Consider the following 22,258-nt stretch of genomic DNA (forward strand, 5'->3'; position numbering starts at 1 on the left):
GGGGAAATAGGTTTTGGAAAAGAACCTACAGGAATATAGAATCACTAAAATAGAGAAGATCTGACCAAGTATAAAAATATTAATTATTGAGTCAAAGGAACCAGTCTTCTAAAAGGAGACGGGGAAGGGGGGAGGGGAGGGAGGTGGAGAAAAGTACAGTACATAATGAGTGGCACATGGTCAAACTTATCTTCAGTGAGGTAGGAAGAAACATGTTATCTGAGCTTTGAAGGAAATGAGAGACAAAGAGGCAGAGGTGAGGAAGGAATGTATTCTAGACATGAGGCACAGCTTTTGGAAAGGCACATAGATGGGAAATGAAGAGTCATGTGAAGAATGAGAAGATTAATTTAGTTGGGTCATAAAGTACTGGAAGTGAACTTACACAATAAGAACAGACAAATGGTCATAGGCAAGACATAAATGTGATTAGGTGACAAAAAACTGGAGCCTATATTTGCTTCTAGAGGCACTAGGGAGACCTTAGATCTATTTGAACAGGGGAATGACAAGAACAGAAATAGAGTATTGGAAGCTTTATGGAGCTGAGTGAAGGATGTATTGCGGACTAAAGAAAAATTAGGAAGGGATATCAATTAGGAGGTAACTCCAATTGTCAAGGTTAGAAACAAAGAACTGGACATCCAATATGTATTCATTAAACAACTTCTGTGTGTCAGGCACCACTAAGCATTGGGAATATAAAAACAAAGACAGTTCCTGTCCTCAAGGATCTTATGTCCTAATGACACAAGTGATAAAAAGAAGCTGAATTACTGTTGTGGTAGAGCTGGCATAGTAGAGAAAACATGGAATGAGACCTGCAGAGAAATGATACATGGCTAGCCAAAACCCTGGAAAGAGCCAGCCAATCACAGGGAGAGGCCATGAATGTGGAAGTTACATCCATGCTGTGAATTCCAAGGCTAGACTGAAATTCAAGGATGAAGAGCTGGTCATAAGTACAGAAGTTCAGAGTGAAAGGAAGTGGAGAAAAGGTGGTGAAAATAAGACATCTTTGAGTGGAAGTAAAGAAATCTGGGAAGCTAATTAGACAGGGAGACTAATTAGAAACTAATTAGGCTGAGAGATAATGATAATCATTGAGGCAAGCCATATCAACAAACATTTATTAAGTGCCTGCTACATGTCACACACTGTGCTAAGCGTTTGGGATAAGGATTGTGTTTGTCCTTCTTTCTGGAAGAGGACCATGACATCAGGGAGATGACATGACTTGCAGTTGACTTTGATTTGAGCGAGGGATAAAAAAAAAAGAAAAAAGAAAAAGAAAAATCATTCCTGGTTTCAAGAAGCTCACAATCTAATGGAAGAAGACAAAGCACAAAAGTACAACGGAGGTGGCTGCATGGCGCAGGGGCATGGTGAAGTCAGAAGTCGCACAGCAGTACAATCCAGGAGGAAAGGAGGAAATTCCTGTTTTGAACGCCCTCCTTCGATAAAGGTTTTTGACTTAATGGCTATGACCTCCAATCAGAGGGCTGGAAGACAGTATCAGTGTGTGTACCATGAGTAAAATTATATATGGAGGGGGTAGAGGGGAGATTTATTAAATGTTTACTAAGTGCAAAGCACCAGAGGGAGAGGCAGAAAAATGTAAGTCAGAAGGGATACAGTTGATTATAGTTTACAGCTGGTAGCCTCAACCACATACAGAACAAAAGAGTACATAAAATATTTGGGAATCAGTCTGCTAAACACTACAAAATGTCTGTATACATTCAATCACAAGATACCCTTAAAGAGATTTTTTTTTAAAACAGCAGCTCTGATAACTAGAAGATAATTTGTTGTTCATGGTTGGGTCATGCCGACATAATTTAAATGACAAATCTCTAAGAAAAAAAATTATCAATTGAATTAAAGATCAGTGACAATAAAAGGTATACTTTATACAAGTCATTAAAATACCAATAAAACTCAATTTAAAAAAATACCTAGAATATCAAAGGTAAATAAATGATGTAAAGCTGAGAATGAAAACCATCACATATACAGAATTACAGCTATATTATAAAGCAGTAGTCATCAAAACACTTGGGACTGGTTAAGAAATGGAGAGATTTCAACAGAAAAAAAACAAGACAAGGGAGAATGAACAGCACTGGAACCTCATACCCTACCCCTGATAAACTGAAAAACTAATTACTTCAGAATGAATGCTTTTTTTGATAAATAACTAGAAAATAGTGAATTAGAAATTCAGATTAGATTAACAAGGTTACTCCATATTCCACAATAAATTCTAGATAGATGTCACCTTAATATTGAGGATCTCACTGAAGAAAATGGGAAAGTATATTACCTTTCATAGATCTAGGGGGAGATACATTCTTAAGACAGTATGTGCACATGTGAGGACATCATTTCTCCTGTCAAATAATTCAAAGCTTAATAAGGTCCTCTTCCAGTCATGGATTATCTGCTCCAGAGAAAATTTTTAATTTATGAAGTTATGAAATGGAGGTAGACATGCCTAGTTTTTGTGAATTCTTTAGGAAAGCCCGTTACTAAGGAAATGAAACAATACTTCAATACAGAATGTAGAGGGGCAAAAAGGAAAAAAAAGGCAGAGACAGTGAAAACTGGTACCGAGGGAGACAGCGGGGTGGGAAACAGACAATGTGAGGAAGAGGATGGGGAGGGGAGAGAATATCACTCTTAGAACCGTGGATTAGAGTTAGGAGCATTAAACAGATGGAAATGGAAGACTGCTCAGGAGACAGGAATTCGAGATATCTTTTTGTTTTTAGGGTTTAGGGGAAAACAGGCTAACTTCTGTGTGCTATCTTGTTCTTTAACAGTCAAATCATCTCAAAATTATCAGTAAAACTTCAAAATCATCAATCCAGATTTATCAGCACTTTTTGATGTTCTGCTGGTCTAGAGTTGTGGAGGTCTGAATTTGGTTTAGAATATCATAGGAGCAGAAATATTGACAAGCAGCCCCTAGACAGCTTCCACTGATTTTGGACATATCAGGATGTGAATTTTGGTCAACATATGATGTAATTAGTGAAGCATGCTCCTGTGATCTTCAAGACTATTTTTGTATGTTTCTTCCAGGCTCCCCCTTGCAATCTTATTTCCTGTCTTGTCCCTTTATACTGGCTACTTATAAACTTATTACACTGCCTACAAGGGGAGGGGTGGTCAGCAGGACCAGAACAAGATTCAATTTTTACAGTTATATTAAAATTTTATTGGCCTGAGGGGACAATCTGCCTTGACTCCTGAATAAATGACAATTCTTGGAAAACAGTCATGCTTACTGAAAATGGTTAACTGAGTGTCCTGTTAGAATCTCTGTGTTCCCTCAATAGCCTTGTTCTGAAAACTATTTTGTTCATAATCAAGGAATGACTCACATTCTTAGAAATTTGACTCTGTTTCTCCATATATTTGAGAAATGAGGCCTTTGTCAGAGACACTGACATCTTGGTATAGCATGTGAGATGTTGGTCTATACCTTGTTTATGCTAATCTGCTTTCCAGCTCCTTTAAATGTATAAGGTAGAAGGCAGGGGTATAAAGTCACTTGTTAAATTTTCAAGATGAATACTTACACCTGTAAATTAACAGATGGTAAAAGCTGGGATTGATTTAATGCTTTATGGATTATCTAGACTTCAGAAAGTGACAGAATAAATTAAGGATGCAGATTAAACTTCAGTGTGTCTATGTACACTTTTTTTCTGGCTAGCTTTTGTTAAACATTTACCAGCCCACTATTAAAGAGTGCATGAAGCAACATAAAATTCCCAACCGAGTCAATAATCACGTTGTTTCAGAACAATTCAAAACTATCTAGAAAAAAGTTTCTATATCAGTATTGATCAGAAATGCAGATTAACACAACTGAGGTACCATGTGACCCCTATTAGATTGCTGAAAAGGAAAATGACAAATTATTGTACCTGACATTTACAGAACACTATCAAACTTTTATAAATCACTTAGTACTCATTCTTCACATAATATTCTTAAAATTTGAGAAAGAAACCCACCAAAATCCTTTTATGAGGCAAATGTAGTCCCAATACTTAAAGTAGCAAAAGAAAACTTGGAAATAAAACTATTGGCCAATATCATGAATGAATGTTGACTCCAAAATTGTTTCTTTTTTAAAATCCTGATAGGTTACAAGTGATTTATCCCTTGCCCTCCCAAAAACAAAACAAACAAAAAAAAACCCCTGTTCATTATGATTAATTTCCTGAGAAATTCAATTCTTTGAAACTGGAGGGATCTGGGCAACAGGAAACCTTGAAATCTGTATGTATCAGGTATATAGTTGATGGGGGCAGAATAGGTGACTTCACAAAAGTTAATTTGACATCTCAAAGCTGAAAGGTTCTTGTTGAGTAAGCACAAATTCATACAACCCATTATAGCTAACCAGCCCCAAATCAGCTCGTGCTGGCCCTCATATCCAAGCAGCCACTGTCCTGTCATCAGCCTTGCACAGATAGACAAAGTCAAGAACGATTTTTATTTGTCACTGACATGTTTCTCTGCCATTTAATATTAGCTACAAGAAATCATCTTTAAGAAAACATGAGCTTCCCTTTCCCTGGACTCTAAGTGGTGGGCAGAAAATATGTTTGTCACAGATTTTGAATGAGAGGGCTTTGTTTTTAAATACTAATTCTATCACTTAAGTAAATACTCTTTTCTGAAAGGTAATTAAGTCTACTGGACTAAATGATTCTGACCCAACATTATGGAGAATCCATGAGCTATGACACCCTCCCCCTCAGTCCTCCCTCTAAACCCTGAAAAGATATAGCAGATGCCATCTAGGGGGGCTTGGACTGTCAGGGTGAATAGGAATTGAGAAAAACTCCAAGCCTATGCTGCACATACCTTATGTCACTTGATTCTCACACCTTCCCTGGAGATGTCATTGTTCCTATTTGACAGGTGAGGAAATTGGGGATCTGATAGGTTAGGGGATTTACTGTGGTCAAAAATCTATAAAGTGTCAGAAAAGGGATTTTAACCATGTGTTTCTTCTAAGTCGACCTCCACTCCTCCACATTGTACCATAAGCCTGATTTTCCTTTTCTTTCTTTCTTTCTTTTTTTAAATCAGTCTCTAGACAGGAGCCTTGCCCTTCAGATTGTGAGTCACTGCTAAGCAAGTACTCAATGTCCATGAAGGCAGCAGCATCAGCTGATTCCAATTACCAGTTACCATGGTGAATGGTCCGTTTCCAAGGAAACCCTAGATCCTGAATTATTGGCTCTAATGTGAGATAGCTCTTTATCAGGCCCCTAGTTGGGAGTCTCTGCCAAGATGAGAGGTGGGTGTTGTCTCTACTTTGTTCTGAGCAGTCAGGTGAACCCAGAGATAAATCTCTAGACACTGCAAAAGAACAGGAGATCTGCACATACATCCACATACTCAAATGCCCATACGGAACAAAATGGTAGCAAAACTAGAGGGAGAATAGAGAAGCTGACAGCAGCAAAGGACAGATAAGAAGCTCTGAAACCCAACTGTGGCTACAAGACTTAAGAAAGGAGAAAGAACAAGCATGTAATTCATCATGCCATTAAAAAAACACAAGCTTTAATAACGAATATTAAAAATTGTTTAGATGCAACTGGAAAATAAGATGTGCAGGCAATGTGGTATAGAAATCTATTTTACCCCACAGGAAAATAGAGGGGAAGGGGAATGGAAAAAGGGTGGATAATAGAAGGGAGGACAGACTGGAGGAAGAAGTGGATGAAGCACATGTTGTCCTGGGGTGGGGGGGAAAATTTTGAATTCAAATTCTTGTGGAAATTAATATTGAGAACTAAAAAATAAATAAGTTACATATTAAAGAAAAAAACACAACAATGAACATCTGCTATCCAAATGCTAATAAGTCTGTCCAAGTACATGGCTGAACTCAAACTGCCCAAACTGGTCTCTGAAGGTTGAGACATGGTATGCAAAATACCAGAAGTGCTGTAATGATTACAAAGAAAAAGTCCAAGATCTCCCACTGAATCTGGGGGCATCTCTTGTCATCCTGATCTATATCTTGCCACTGGACCCAGATGACTCCAAGCAGAAAGTGAGGCTGGTGACTTTGCACAGCCCTGCCTCACTTAAATCCAGTTCACTTGCAAGTCAAGGCATCTCCTTCCTGATGTCATGGTCCTCTGAGAATCAAGGGTAAATGCAACAGAGATTACAAAGCACCTTTCATGGGACTCATTTTTCTCTTAATATATAATTTATTTTTCAGTTCTTAACATTCACTTCCACAAGAATTTGAATTCAAAATTTTCTCCCCACCCCAGGACAGTATGCACTCCATCTACACCCCCTTCCTCCAGTCTGTCCTCCCTTCTATTACCCACCCTTCTTCCATCCTCCTTCCCCTCAATTTTCCTGTAAGACAAAATAGATTTCTATACTCCATTGCCCGTATAACTTAGGGACTCATTTTTCTCAAGAAGATTCTTATGAGGAAGGGTGGGCAAGTATTTTGACCCCCATTATTCAGATGAAAGAATTGAGTCCCAGAGAGAAGAAATCACCTGCCTGGAAATGAGATGGAGGTGGGGTAGAGATGGATGGATGACAACAGCAGCTAAGTGCTTCATTCCATGCTGGTCTCCTCAGTCATTCTCCTTCAAAGATCATTTGAGGATACTTCTTCCAGTCAGTTCAAAAATTTCACCCACACTTCCCACACATTAAGCCTTCTGAGAGGTTCTCCTTGGAAAGTAAGCACACAATCCCACAACCCATTATACCTAGCGAACACCACATCAACCCATGCTTGTCCCCATATCCGGGAAGCCAAACAGGCCATTAAGCTGCCACTGACCCTGCAAAGACACCAGACAAAGTCAAGGAGTATTTATTCAAGACACTGACATACTTCTCTGCTTGTTAAATATTACCTATATGACATCATCTGGAAGAAAGCTTGATCCCCCTTTCTCTAGGGCTCTACATACATTAGAAAGAAAGGGTGTCACAGACTTTGGGTGGGAGGATTTTTTTTTAATACCAGTTATCACTGCAGTAAATACCCTTTTCTGAAAAGTAATTAAGTCAGATGAACCGACCAACTGATCATTATGGGAGAAACAATTTGTGGGCCCATGAGCTATAACCCCTCCCCCCTACCCAGGCCTGCTTCTAAACCCTGAAGAGTAATGTGGCAGATGCCATCTAGGGGCTTGGCCTGCCACAATGAAGGGGGATTAGAAAGGAAATCCAAACCTGTGCTGCACATGCCTTACGTCAGCTGATTCTCACACCTTCCCTGGAAATGTAATCATTTCTATTTGACCAGTAAGGAAACTGAGGCTCTGAGAGGTTAGGGGACTAACCTCTAAAACTGTTTACAAATCTATTAGGTATCCAAAAAGGAATTTTAAGCCATGCTTCTTCTGATTCTAAGTACACATCCACTTATGTACATTATATCATATACTTGGTTTCCTTTAAACTTTTTTAACAGTCATTTTCTGTTACTGCCCTCCCCATTAAACTAATGTGTAAGGAGAAAAAAAAAAAAAGATAACTCAACCACACTGTGACCACATCTGAACATCAATACAGAATTCTGCCCCTCTGGACCTTGACCTCTGTATGACAGACACCTCTGGACCACCTGATATTCCAGGCATTCCTGAGTCCTGCTCCCCCTCCCTTCCCACTATCCCATCAGACTGTATATAGACCTAAATACCTAACCTGGCTAAATGCTGTCTCCCACATGGGACAGGACCTGCTGGGTGCATCACCTCAATAAATGCCTTCTTTAACTTGGAGACAGTCTGAGTGAGTTCTTTTCAGGATGTGTCCTCAGCATTCTGGTGCACCCCCAACATTTTGGGGTGCCTGTGAACCCCAACACTAGGATGGCACTGAAGTCTTACAAAGGACTTCACAGGCTATCTAGTCGTAAGTACCAAGTATGAGAGGCAGGATTTGTTGAGACACCAGTACAGTCACTGTTTTAACAATGAAAAACAAGGGCCTCTCAAGGGAGGCTTGTCTACATTCTTTGTTTTCTTGGGCACATCAGTATTTGGCTTCTGTCTAGTTTGACACACAGAAAGGTAAAGGGTCTTCACATTCCATTAGGATAATCAAGCTGATGACAAAGCAAAGGTAAGAGTGGCTTTGTTCCACTTGATGAAATATAGATCACAGAGGATTAGTGCTTGAGCTCTTTACCTTGCATGTTGTAGCGAATTACAAAATCCTTGTAGGGTTGATAGGGCCCATAAAAAGTTCAGAAAAATCCTTGTCTGTCTCAAAAGTCTTCCCCATGGACCACCCCAGAGGTAGGAGGAGGGAAAGTATGTAACAGACTTTTTGATGGGGGCTGGGGTATGCTGGGAGAAGAAGAGAAAAGGCAGTTTTTAGTATTGCCTGTACCTTAGGAATAAATATCCACTCCTTAAAGTTAAAGTCAGTTAGGTTATTTCAACTGACAACCATGGAGGAAGCACATAGTTTGGGATCATGGACCTTGACCAAAACCTCCCTTCATAAAGGCCTCAGGGCTATCTCTAAACCCCTTTGGGGAGATGAAAGAGAAGCCCTCTGAGAACCTAATTAGCCAGTATTGAGTGCAACTTGAGAGAGGAGATCCAAGTCTGGGCTACACAATCACTATCTCCTTTAGTTCTCCCACCCTCAAGAACAGTATTATTCCGTATTTCACAGATGAGGAAACTGAGGCTCAGAGTTTTTGGTGTTCTAATGCCCCAAGTCTTCAAGATAATCTGCTAGGGGGCAGCTAGGTGATACAGTGGATAGAACACCGACCTTGGAGTTAAGAGAACACCAGAGTTCAAATCCAGCCAAAGACACTTGACACTTAATAGCCGTGTGACCCTAGGCAAGTCACTTAACCCTGATTGCTTCACCAAAGAGGGGGAAAAAAGATAATCTGCTACTCTGCAGAGTAGCACTAGTGCTTAGAGCCCGTGCCCTGGAGTCAGAAAGAACTGAATTCAAATTTGCCCTCAGACATTTACTAATTTTGTGACCTTCTAAAATAAGGATGATAATGGCACCTACCTCACCAGTTTTATGAGAGGATATTAAGATTCTTGCCAAGTGTTTTGACAACCAGAAAGCACTTAAACTCTAGCTAATATCTCTATTTCAAGAACCCTTTTTTCCCCTAACATACTATGTTATTCCAGCCTCCCTTACTTCTTACTTTTCATGTTGTAAGGGCTCTCCATTCCATGATATCCCTTCTTCTAAATACCCTCCTAAACCTGACACACTCTTGTCTTTGACATCTCCGACTGTGAAGGGAAACTTGATTTTCATAATTGATATGGTGTATAATGAATATATTAATCATTTAGAATTTTTCAGATTGCCTTTCCTAGCTTGCAGCAGAAGCTTACAACTTGAAATGATCAAACTTTGACAATGCTCCCAATCGCTGCCTGTGGACCTAAAGTGAAGTGAATCAAAGATTGTAGAATCTGTTCCCATCACAGAATTCTGGCCCTGTGACCCACCAAGTAATGACCCCCACCCAAGTAGTATTGCTCCCACAGGACTCCAGCATTGTTGCATTATCTTCCATTTGTGGGTTTGGCCTAGGAAACTGCTCAAGCTCTAGAAATGATTGTCTGTAATCAACCTTCTCTTCACCCTTCCCACTTGTGATTTCTGTAGAAAATATGCCTTCACTTCAGCCAGGTGGAATTCTGATCAGGAGAATTCCTGATGAGCAAATCTGTTCCTCACAATGAAACTAATTAACTAAAGAGCTGCCTGATTACTGGCACTTTGTCTCTGGCCTGCTGTTTCATCATTTTCATTTTAGAGACTGGCTCAGTAAAATCCTGTTAATACAGCCTAGACATTTTCTATTTCAAATCTTCCTACAGCCTTCACATTCTACGTTCTAGGACCCCACCCTATTCTGACATTGTAAGCTCTTGTTTCTTAAAGTTTTTTGGGGTTTTTTTTAGCTTTTAATTCATTATGTGTGTCTTAAAAAGGGCAGTTTGGTGGCTCAGTGGATAGAGTACCTGGTCTGGAGTCAGGAAGACTCATCTTTCTGAGTTCAGATTTTACCTTAGACCCTAGCTGTGGGCAACCATGGGCAAGTCCCAAGTCAATTTCATCATCTGACCAAAATGAGCTCAAGAAGGAAATGCCAAACCGTGCTAGTATCTTTGCCAAGAAAACTTCAAATGGACAAAGAGTTAGACAACAACTTAACAATAAGATGACATTAAAGCACAAAGGAGAGTCCTGTCAACTTAAGACATTATTTTGAAAACTAAATACCCTGTATTCATTGCACAAAGAGTTGGACATGACTGAAAAAACTACTAAACAACACTAACATTCATTGCCAATCATGATAACATCATCGTCTGTCTTACCTGATTATAGACCTACATGGAATTACTTCGTTGGTGCTTTGAGTTTCATTTTTCTTTTATCCATATAAGCCACAGTGTTGTCATGTCCTCTCCTGGGCTGTATGTTGCAAGACCTAAATTTTAATTTAGAAGATCAACAAAGGGCTGATATAAGTTTTATTGAAGTAAAGGTCATTTATAAGTATTTTTGAAAAGATGTTTTCTAAATTATCCTTTCCCTGCCCTGACTTTGACCCACTGGATAGAGAAAATGTTTTTTTTTTTTTTTTTACAATTACTTGCTGTCTATAGTTTTGTGTGTTCTAAAAATCCTGTCAGGTCTCAAGATAGATAGGTAGGGGGCATGGGGCTTAGAGCCCTTGATCTGCAGTCAGAAAGACCTAAATTTAAATGGACCTCAGATTTACTAGGTGTGTGGCCCTGGGCAAGCCACTTAATCTCCCTTTGCCTCAGTTTCCTCAAGTATAAAGTGATGATAATAGCACATATCTCAGCAGGCTACAAGATAAAAAGAGATATTTGTCAAACACTTTGCCACTCTTGAAGTATTTAATGTTTCTTATTATATATACACAGTTCTCTCTTTACGGAGGTGGACCATTCTGAATTTACCCTCAGGACCAGGGGAAGAGAGACAGAAAAAGAAGCAGAAACTGGGCCCAGGAACTGTGGAGGGAGGTGGGGCACAGGGTTCAAGGATTTGTGGGAGCTGGGGACAGAGAAGCAAAAGCAGGGGGAGGAATGGGCCAGGACCAGCCACTTGAGGGCCTATCCTGAGAGATAAGGGGTGGGACCTGGGAGGTAGGGTAGACATAGACACAAAGAAGAGAAGATGGCGGGGAGAAGGAGAGGGGGTAATATGGAAATGGATACATGGTACCTGAGGGAAGGAAGACAAAAATTCAAGGTCAAAGATCCCTTGGCTCCAGAGGTCTTGAGCCAAGTTTTCTATCTGGCTATGGTGGTGGTGGTCTCTCCCAAGTCTTTTCTGCTTTCACTTGGAAGGGGTTTTTTTTGGGGGGGGTGTAGTGAAGCCAAGGAGCTCTGAGATGCGTGGGGTCTGAGGGTGGGGCAGAATAGGAGAGAGAGCACAGCACGGTACTAATACGTTAAAATTAACATAGTTGATTTTAGGGGGAAATGTGGATGTCTTTCGGAATTCTTTGCATTCTCACCTTCTATGTTGTAAGGGCTCTCCTGGTTCTGATATTCTTTCTTCCCAGTTCTGACATTCTCTCGAGGAAAGCTAATATTATGCCGTGTCATATTAATGTGAAATCCATCCTTTTCCCTATTTGGTCAGCCTCCACTTTTTTCAGTCTAGTTCACCAGACACTTTTTGAAGGGCATGATCCAGCTCCCAAGTCATCTGCTCATTAACCAGCTTGGCCTCAGTCTTCCCTGAGGGACAACTCTCTGATTCTGGCTTTTCCTCATCCAAGTTAGGAGAAACTCCAAGAAAGAAGTCAAATGGGGTGGGGCCAAGAAACCTGATTGAGATGGCCTTTTTATAGCCAAGATTACCACAGGCAGCTGGGACTCATAAAGCAAATAGCATTCCTTAAGTGTGAGAAAAGGGAATAATCAGCCACATCTGAAGACCAACCCACTTTCCCCAGCTGCAGACCAATCCCATGAAGATTAGTCTTGTCCAATAAAGTGATAGGGAGGAGCCGAAAAATTCTTAACCTGGAGATGCCACACAGGAAGTGCTGAGGTACCCCCAGGAGGGGGCTGGGAACTGGGTTTATATAGGGTACTAAGTCCAAGAGAATAATTAGCTGCAGGTGGGAAGGATTAAGTACCACACAGCCTGAGTCTCACCTGATAAATTGTTTTGCATAATATGCAAAAGTCCCTAAAGAAAGCTCTGGAATCTCCAAGGGGGGAGATTTACGAAAAAAATCAGAGGCTGCAGTGATGTCTGGTCAGTCCTCTGCAATTGATTTGGCCTGGGAATCAAAACTGGGTCAGGTTCCTTCCTTTCTCAATCTACAGTGTTAATCTAGACACACTTAGTTTTCAAAGACTTACTCCTGGTCTTTGATTATGCTGACGTTCCTGGCTTCTTGCCAAGGTTCCAGGACAACTGTTTTGCTTGCAGGATACACCACTGTTATTAAAAATGATACCTTGCCCTGGAGGATACTATGTTTCAGTGTCATTTCACTCACCACACTTCCCTCTAAGGCTATTCCTGGAGCTGCCATTTTGTGTTCTAAGGTCCCTTTGGTTAAAACAATATGTTCTCAAGCTCTGACCTTCTCCCAAGTTCTGTTACATAAGGTCTCTCCCATTTCATATTCTGTGGCCCCATCCAAATCAAGTTTCTTTGTTACTTGCTCTTTGTCTCCATTTTCTCATCTTTAAATCAGCGATAAGGAACGTCCCAACCTCCCAGGATTATTGTGGGGCTCAGAGAGGACAACAGAAATAAAGCACTTTTTAAACCTTAAAGAGCTACATAAATGTTCATTATTACTTTAATGATTGTTATTCTGTAAAAAAGTAATTGAAAACATTTAAAATCATTTCCTAGAATAGAATTATGAGGTCAAACCCTAAGTTTTTTAAGTTCCGCAGAGTTGGGTTCTCTCATCAGAAGAAAGTTACCTTAGGAAAGGGACTGGTTTTTTGTGTTTATATTTCTAAATTCAGCATTAGCACAACACATGGAACAGAGTTTGCACTGAATAAATGCCATAAATCCAATCTCTCTCACTCTCTCTCTCTCTCTGTGTGTGTGTATGTATGTGTGTGTGTGTGTCTGTCTGTCTGTCTCTTTTCTGGTGTCCTGGTGAATGTTTAAAGTCTAGCTATCTGAAAAATGTATGCAAAATACATTTTTAATTTTAATTTTTATTATTAACTTCATCATTTTCCTAAGTCTAATCAACAAAATAATAAATCAATCCTGATTTAATTGCCAGATTCTAAGTTATCACTACTCAGACTGAAATTTTAATCATTGCCATAAATATGTATGTGTTTATCAATAGATCAACTCTTTGGTTCTTGGCCGTTTCATTGCCATTGGGGCAAATATCACAGTCTTGTTGAAGTCTGGTTTCTAAAAGGGATTCTGCAACATCTTGAAAGGTTTATGCCAGAAAATATCTCCATAATCTATCTATTTCTACCATGGTCCTCACTCTTCCTCAGTTCTCGTGTCCAATCAGTTGTTAAGTTTTAGAATGACTGCCTGAACAATATCTCTGACAGGCATTTCTTTCTCTCCACTTACATAGCCACATCACTGCCACTTGTCTATTGCAAATCCCCTAACTGGATTCTTTGCCTCCAGTCATTCATTCCATTCTTGTCTCCATCCTCCACACAAAGGGATGACAAAGGGATAGTCTTGCTTCATCATCTTGATTTCCTCATGTTGATTTGTGAGATTTATGTTTCTTTTATATCTTTGTATATTTACTTATGTGGGATTGGGACCCCACATATATTGCTGCTACATGGTTCTGATTTGCTTTTGTTTATTGGTGAGATTTGTATTTTGTGTATTTGTCTATTTATTTTAAAATATTCATTAATTTATGATAATCCCATGCTCAAAAAATTCCATTGGTACATCTAGGATCTAATTCTAACAATTCTGTCATTTAATACCATTGGAGACAAACTAAAACTTACCTGTCTAATGTTATCATATATTATTTCACTTTGGGTATTATAAAATCCAGGCATATTTACCTTGTTACTATTTTTCATACAGGATATTTCATTGCATTTCTATAAGCTTTTACAAAGGTTCTTACAGTTGCCTGGAATTCAATCTATTCTTACCTCTGCCTCTTAGAATCCCTATTTTCCTTCAAACCTCAGCTAACATGCCACTTCTTTCTACTTGAAGCCTTTCTAGAGCACCACACCCTAAATGTTAGAGAGAGCTTTTCTGTTTCACTGAATTTGAATTTTATTTCTCTTTTATATACATTTATATGTATATATGGTGCCTCCACCAATAAAAATTGATCTCCTGAAGGGCAGAGGTTTTTTGATTATTTGGTTTGGATTCTCAGCACTTACCCTGGTACTTTGCGCATAGGAGGTGCTTAATAAATATTTATTGATTTTTTTTGTTTGTTTCCATTGACAAAACTAGCACAGTCTTTCATTGACATCTACTGACCACAAAGAATACTGCAACATGTGAAAAAGGTTCAGGTCAGAAAAGAGTTCATACAGATGAGATTTCTGTCTACGTTTGTATTGCTGAGGGCTAGAGTTGGTAGAGCTGGTTCAAGTGTGAAAGAATCCACCACTTACACCTTCTCTGTAGTCACTGGGAGCTTTATTGATGCAAAAGCAGTAAGGGTCTCTTAGCAAGAAAGCTAAGGGAGACCCCAATATTTGGGGGAGTTATGCTTATATAGAGATTTCATAAGTTTCTAGAGGTTTTTATCGAGGTTAAAGATTAAAGACAGAACAGGATGACTGGATGAGGGAGACAAAGGGAATTCTTTATGGTTTAAGGATTTAAGGACAGAGCAGCAGAATATAGGTTAAAAATAAAAGGACTGGGGGAATACAGGATAAGGGAAACAAAGGCAATTCTTTTGGCACAGGTTCAAGATAAGGGGGAAAGGACTTTAGGACACCTTAAAATTACAGGATAAGCTACAGGGTTTCACAAAATACTGGAAAAGCAACTCTTTGCCTTAGGGCCCTATTTGTATCCTCATCATTTCCCCACTCAACCACTAGACAGAAGAAATTTTTCAGAAAAGTGCTGAAGGTCATTTTCTTCAATAGCTGCTTCTTGCTGAACAGGGGTGAAGAGTCCATTTCAGGGTCCGAGAATAGGTTGAGGAGGGGTAGTCAGCATGGGGATGCACAATGCCATGCCTCCTGAGTCAAGGGTGGAAAGAAGCTCTCGGACATCAAGGGCAGGGGTTGGTATCCTAAGAGTTAAAAGTGGAATATCTGCAGAGCACAGACCACATATAAGAGCGAGTAAAATGACCAATAATGGGGTCACAGTAGGGGAAAGAAGAGAAACCACGACCCCCAAGAGGAGGTAGGGGGAGATATCAGGCTGGAATGGATGTCTTGCATCCAAGAGGCTGCCTGTAGTATCCTTCAGGTACTCAAAGGATAAATTCCATTCAGGGTTTTCAGGGAATAGGGGAAGAGTAATGAGGAGTAAGCTAGGATCCTGGGAATGATGGTGACACACTGAGCAATCATGTATACCACCCCACCCCACAGAGTTCACTATGTGAATTAAGGCATTAGACCCAGGAATAGGTGGGCTAGGAACAGAAGTGGTTCAAGTGGGACCCAGAACACAGCATAGCTAGAAAGCACACAGGGAAGTGTCCATAGTGAGGGACTTCAATACATTGATCATTTTTCTGGCTAATCACACCCTACATCTTAACCCACATCTCACATCCTGCCTCCTGTTTGCTTCTCAGTCTGCCTCACAATCCACCCAAATGCTTTTGGGAGAGGAAAAAAAGGAGCTGTCCCTGCCTGAGTTGGGGTGGGGAAGGGAATAAAATGATGCTGAAGCAGTGTCCAGGGAATGAGGAGACTGTGGAACAGGTATCCTTGTTGCATGACCATCTGCAGGTGGACAGTCAATAGTCTAGGAGACAGAAATCTCACAAGTTAGTTTAATATGCAGGGCTCAAATAGAAGGAGCATTAAAAGTGATGTCAGAAAACAGGAAAGCAAAGAAAGAAACCAATAGCCCATGATTACAGGATTATCTGATCTTGCTATTTCCTCAAAAGTTTCCAGTGTGATTCCAATTCCTTCAGGAGAATCAAATGCTATTGAGGATCTGACTCTCTATACATGTGAATATAAGTAACAACACTTTTGCAGATAAAAGTTCCCTACCCTTGAGTTCAATACAAATGAATTTACTTATAAGATACTGACTTTTACTCCAGTGATCATAAAAGACTTGGGAAGATCTGTAAGTAATTAATTCTAAAACAGTGCATATCGATAAGTTGTTTGTAATAAAACATGTTTGTATCACATGACACACAGCATTAACAGGTGTTATTTCCACAATAGTAACAGACTTTGAATGAAGTTGACTTTTCCATTAATACAAAAATATTACATAAGTTAGCTCCCTCCAAGAAAATTGCACTGGGACAGCAGGAACACTAATTCATTGTTGGTGGAACTGTGAGATGACCCAACCATTCTGGAGAGCAATTTGAAACTGTGCCCAAAGGGGTACAAAAATGCGTATACCCTTTGAACCAGCAATATCGCTTCCAAGACTGTATCCCAAAGAGATCATTAAAATGGGAAAGGGTCCCATATGCACAAAAGTATTTATAGCAGCTCTCTTTGTGGTGACCAAGAACTATGTATGTGTGTTTACCCTTCGTTGCCAAAGAAGACCATGCCATCAGAGAAATAATGACATGACTGGCACTTGACTTTGTTTTGAGTGAGGGAGGGCTGTGCAGGTCACCAGCCTCACTTCTCCTGCAGAGCCATCTGAATCCAGTGACCAGATATTCATCAGGATGACTGGAGATGACCCAGGATGAGGCAATTGGGATTAAGTGACTTGCCCAAGGTCACACAGCTAGTAAGTGTCAAGTGTCTGAGGTGAAATTTGAACTCAGGTCCTCCTGACTCCTGCACTGGTGCTCTATCCACCATACCACCTAGATGCCCCTGAACAAGAACTGGAAATAGAGGGGATGCTCATCCATTGGGGAATGACTGAACAAGTTGTGGTATATGAATGTAATAGAATACTATTGTGCTATAAGAAATGATGAACAGGAAGACTTCAGAGAATCCTGGAAAGACTTATATGAACTGACGCTGAGCTAAAGGAGCAGAACCAGGAGAACTTTGTACACAGAAACAACCACAGTGTGTGAGGAATTTTTCTGGTAGACTTAGCCCTTCACAGAAATGCAAGGACCTAAAAATTTCCCAGTGGACTCTTGAGACAAAATGCCTTACACATCCAGAGAAAGAACTGTGGAACTGGATTGCAGAATGAAGCAGAATATTTTCTCTTGTGTTATGTTTTGTTTTGTTATGATTTTTCTCATGGTTTCTCTTATTTTTTTTAATGCTTCTATGCAACATGACCAATGTGAAAATGTGTTTAATAAGAATGTATGTGTAGAACCTATATAAGATTGCATGCCATCTGGGGGAGAGAGGGGAGAGGGGAAGAAAATCTAAGACTTATGGAAGTGATTATAGAAAACTGAAAACAAATAAATTAATAATTAAAAAAGAAAAAAAAAGAAAATTGCACTGAAATTCTTTTCTCCTAACTAAAGATGTTTCTGATCTAGTTTCTGTGACTAATAGCATAACAGCGAGGTCCCTCAATCAGTTGTACCAATATCCAATTATTCTTATATCATTTTGAAATATATAAGGACCTTATTCCACACAGACATATATCCAGTAACAGGCAGATAACTAGGCCAAATACCTATTTACTAAATTGTTTATGATATAACAAGGAATGTAATCTTAGGCTGAATAGCTCAGATCTTAAACATACACTTTATTCCAGTAGCTCAAATGTATTCCAGTTTTAGTCTATGGGATAATGATTTAACATTATGTTTGTGCCTTTGTAACTCCATAACCCAAACAAGTTATTTGGCAAGTTTAAACATTACATAACTGATACAGAAGTTTACCAGTTTGAAACTTGAAATAAACCTATTACCAATCAAATGACTTCAATTTGGTTGAATGCATTTCTAAATTACACAAAAATTACGCAAAAAAATCAGCATCTCATGATTAACATTAACATAAGAGAGGGGACTTAACTTACCCAAGTTCAGAGGCTGGCTGGTTTCTCACCTCCTGCTGCTTGGGAGATACTTTCTGGTTTTTGGTCCCAGGGGCTCAGGTTCATTACCAGTAGGGCATAGGCTATAGCCACTACCCCTTCCCCCTCCCTCTTCTCACCAGGTGGGGGAAGGTGAATTTGCAGGTGGGGGAGGAGTGAAACTCTCTTTTCCTAATCTGAGCTGGGATGAGAAGAGTTAATAGAAAAACTCCAGGTCTGTTTCCAGGCACAGTGAGATACCCTCTTGACTCAAGGGAAGGGAGTGAGGAAAGGGAGTAACCAGGGTTGTAAGGATGTGTTTCCAAATTCTTTAAAGATCAATCGCAAAACCTCCAGAATCTGCTAAGGTGGTTTTAACCATACTAACTTTTCACTGTTGTTCTAACTTTTCATGGCCTGATCACAGCCAGGACTATAGGAAGAAGAATCTCAATTTTTTCTTTGCTAACCTAAGGGCAACTCTCAGGGAAGTCCCACTGAGTCCAGCTGTGAGGATCTGGTGGCCAGAAGGTCAGGAGAAAAGGGTGATTCTGCAGGCTTGGGTGTCAGGACAGGGAGTACTGGGATGTAGAGGGAAGGGAGTACTTGTGGTTTTCCTAATTCCCTAGTGATGAGAAAATTGAGAGACTTGGGCTTACCCTTCCAGATAGAGCTTTGGAAAGTATGCCCAGGTCCATGGCCTTGAACCTTCTGGACTAAGAGCTGAGAGTGTCAAACCAAGTTCAAAACAGCCTTGCAACTGTCTACCCTAATGGGCCTTGAGAGGTCAGGCCTGAAAAGCACCTCCAAACCTTCCTAAGTGCTTGGGAGAGCAACTCCAACTGCAGGGTAAGAAAGGGATAGGGAGAGAGGGGAGGCTTACATATCTTCCAGTCTTGGCTGGAGAGGAGCTGTAGTTCCTTGTCTCTTTTACCTTTGAGACTTATCAGACTAGAAAATGTATATCCCAAGGGAGAGAGGAAGAAAAGGATGGGGAGAGAGGAGAGGCCTACATCTAGGCAGTTTTTCCAGGCACAGAGGCCCACAGACCCACATCCCCCAGTGTCTCACAGCAGAGGGGGACAACACAGGGTGCAGAGACACTGAAACCAGGGCGCAAGGACTCCCAAAGAAAACCAGGCATAGAGGCCTACCTACCTGCCTCCCCCAGCATCCCACAGGGGAAGGAAAGGAACAACACAGGGTAAAAAGTCTACTCAAGCAGAGCAAGGTGCCTTTTTTTAAGTTTTGGACACCAAATTTTTTACTAAGCTTGTTTTGTTTACAAATCCCCTTCCCAAATCAATTTTCTGGATTTTATTGAGGTCAGGCTGTGTTACCAAGGAATACTAGGTGCTTTTCCTTAAGACAAAGTCCACTAGCAGGACAAAAGCCAGGTAATTGCAATGGCTCAGGACTCAGTGGATGACACTGGCATCTTAGACATCTGAACAAGCTGTGGAGTGCACAGTACCTGGTTCAGGTGCTTTCATGGCTGTTCAGAGAAATTATTCTAACCCATCCATTCCACTAGGGAAATATTCACATACTTGGACCCTCCTTAACTTACCTATGAGTCCAAGGTCCACACATTATCTTCAACCAGATCTGCCCATACTTTTACCCTCAAGCTGAATTGCCCATATATTACCTTCAACCTGGTTTAACCCATCCACCGAGATGGATATATGTGTACATGCTAAGGGCATATTCATGTTGAAATCCCCTATTATGAGAACAGGAGTTGGGAAGGAGAAAAAAAAATTAAGCCATGACAAACACAGAGAATTCTTACTGGCCAGCTACCAAGAAGTCTAGCCTGTGCCCAAGTACTTGGCTGAACTTTTAGATTTATCAAAGTTCTCTCTGAAGGTTGAGACATCTTGGGCAGAACACCAAAAGTGTTTTAAGAATTACAAAGCACCTTTCACTTTCCTTATTTGATTTTTTGCCAGACCCCTGTTAGGTAGAGAAGGCAAGTATAATGATCCTCATTCTCCAGATGAAAGAAGGGAAGTCCAAAATATGGAAATGGCCTGCCTGGAATGGGAAAAGATGGAGTATAGATGGAAGGGACAAGGTTGCTATGTACTTCATTCCAAGTCTATCTCCTTACTGATTCTCCTGACCTCCAATGACTATTCTGGGAGACTTTATCAACTCACTTTGGGAATTCCACGCCTCCCCTCCCATCCATCCTCTTGAGTAAGCACCAATTCACAGAATTCATTATATATATATTCAGCCACAGATCAGCCCATTCTTGACCATATATCTTAGATAGTCAACTAGGTCACTGTCCAACAATGTGCCCTGCAAAGATATCAAAGTATGGAACATTTTAGTGACATACTTCTCTGACACTTAAGTATTAGCTATAGGAAATAATTTCAAAGACAACTTGAGCCCTCTTTACCCAGAATTCTGTATGCACTTGTGGGAAAGGATGTCACAGACTATTAGTGGGGGATTTTTTTCTTTTTTTTCTTGTTTTGTTTTAATATACCAATGCTATCACTCTTATAAATACATTTTTCTAAAAGGTAATTATCAGGTGACCTAGATGACACCAACCAATCACCATGGGAGAAACACTGGCTTTCCTGAATTCTGACACTCCTTCTACATCACTTTTATATCAGCAAGATCATTCTTTAGTACAGTTCATTGATGAAACTCTATCCCCTACAATGGAGTATTTTAAGTTAAATTTTATTTTTCAGTCAACAAATATTTGCTTTCTTTCCCTTCTCTTTCCCAACCCACAAGTAAAAATAAATTTGATACTATTGTTACAAACATATCTTTTCCTTTTAAAAAAATAGTATTTTTTCCTATTATATTCACATTAGTTATGATTACTTCCTGTGTATTTCCCTCCATCCTACTCTTCTTCAAATCTCTCCTCCCTCTCCTTTCACTCTTCCCCTCCTCACCAGTCTTTTAATTCTGTTCACCACTTTCCCTGATCTGCCCTTCCTTCTATCAGTTCCCTCTCCCCACTTTACTTGATCTCTTCCCCTCCTGCTTCCCTGTCAGTTAAGATCAATTTATATATTCAACTGATTGTGTATATGGTTCCCACTTTGAGCTAATACTGATGAGAGTAAGGTTCAAGTGATGCTAGTTGCCCACCCTCTCACCTTCCCTTCCACTACAATAGGTCTTTCAGACCACTTAATGTGAAATAATTTACTCCATTCTACCTCTCTCTTCCTTCTGTACCCACTGTACTCCTCTTTCTCATCCCTTAATTTTTTTATGTCATGCCCTCAAATTCACCTTTTACCTGTATTCTCTTGTCTATGTATATTCCTTCTAGCTATACTATTAATGATACAATTTTTAAAAATTACAATATCATCTTCCCATGTAAGGATGCAATTAGTTTAGCTTTATTGAAACCCTTGTTTTCTTTTCCTTTTTTTTTTTACCTGTTTATGCTTCTCTTGGGTCTTGATATTGGAGGTCAAAGTTTTGGTTTAGATCTGATCTTCTCCTTATGAAAGCTTCAAATCCTTTCATTTTGTTGAATGAGCATTTTTCCCTCTATGTATTAAGCTTAATTTTGCCAAGTAGGTTATTCTTGGTTGTACTCTTAGCTCCTTTGCCTTCTGGAATATCATGCTCCATGACCTCCATTCCTTTAACATTGCAGCTGCCAAGTCCTGTGTGATACTGATTGTGACTCCCTGATACTTAAATTCTTTCTGGCCACTTGTAGTATATTTTCCTTGATCTTATAGTTCTGAAATTTGGCTATAATGTACCTTTGTGTTTTTATTTTGAGAACTCTTTCCTGAGATGATTGGTGGATTCTTTCAATGCTTGTTTTGCCCTTTGGTTCCAGAACATTATAACAGTTTACCTTGATAATTTCTTGAAAGGTGCTATCCAGGTCCTCCTCTTGATTCTGACTTTCAGGTAGACCAATAATTTTGATATTGTCTCTCCTGGATCTGTTTTCCAGGTCAGTTCTATTTCCCATGAGGTATTTTACATTTTCTTCCCTTTTTTCCATCCATTTTTTATAATCTGTTTAATTGAT

The 22,258-nt window shown here is 39.9% G+C and overlaps 1 long non-coding RNA gene across 1 annotated transcript in view; it reads right to left on the reverse strand.

The window, feature by feature from the left end:
• Positions 1-12,131, reverse strand: part of LOC140516076 (uncharacterized) — a 48,687-nt gene extending 36,556 nt beyond the window's left edge. Inside the window, exons 1-2 of the long non-coding RNA XR_011971281.1 lie at positions 11,582-12,131; positions 10,407-10,519 (exon numbers count right to left, since the gene is read on the reverse strand). This is a non-coding gene — a long non-coding RNA (uncharacterized lncRNA). The remainder of the gene's footprint in view (positions 1-10,406; positions 10,520-11,581) is intronic.
• Positions 12,132-22,258: the final 10,127 nt, after the last annotated feature.

This window comes from Notamacropus eugenii, chromosome X (genome assembly GCF_028372415.1).
Source record: "Notamacropus eugenii isolate mMacEug1 chromosome X, mMacEug1.pri_v2, whole genome shotgun sequence".
NCBI classification, from domain to species: domain Eukaryota; kingdom Metazoa; phylum Chordata; class Mammalia; order Diprotodontia; family Macropodidae; genus Notamacropus; species Notamacropus eugenii.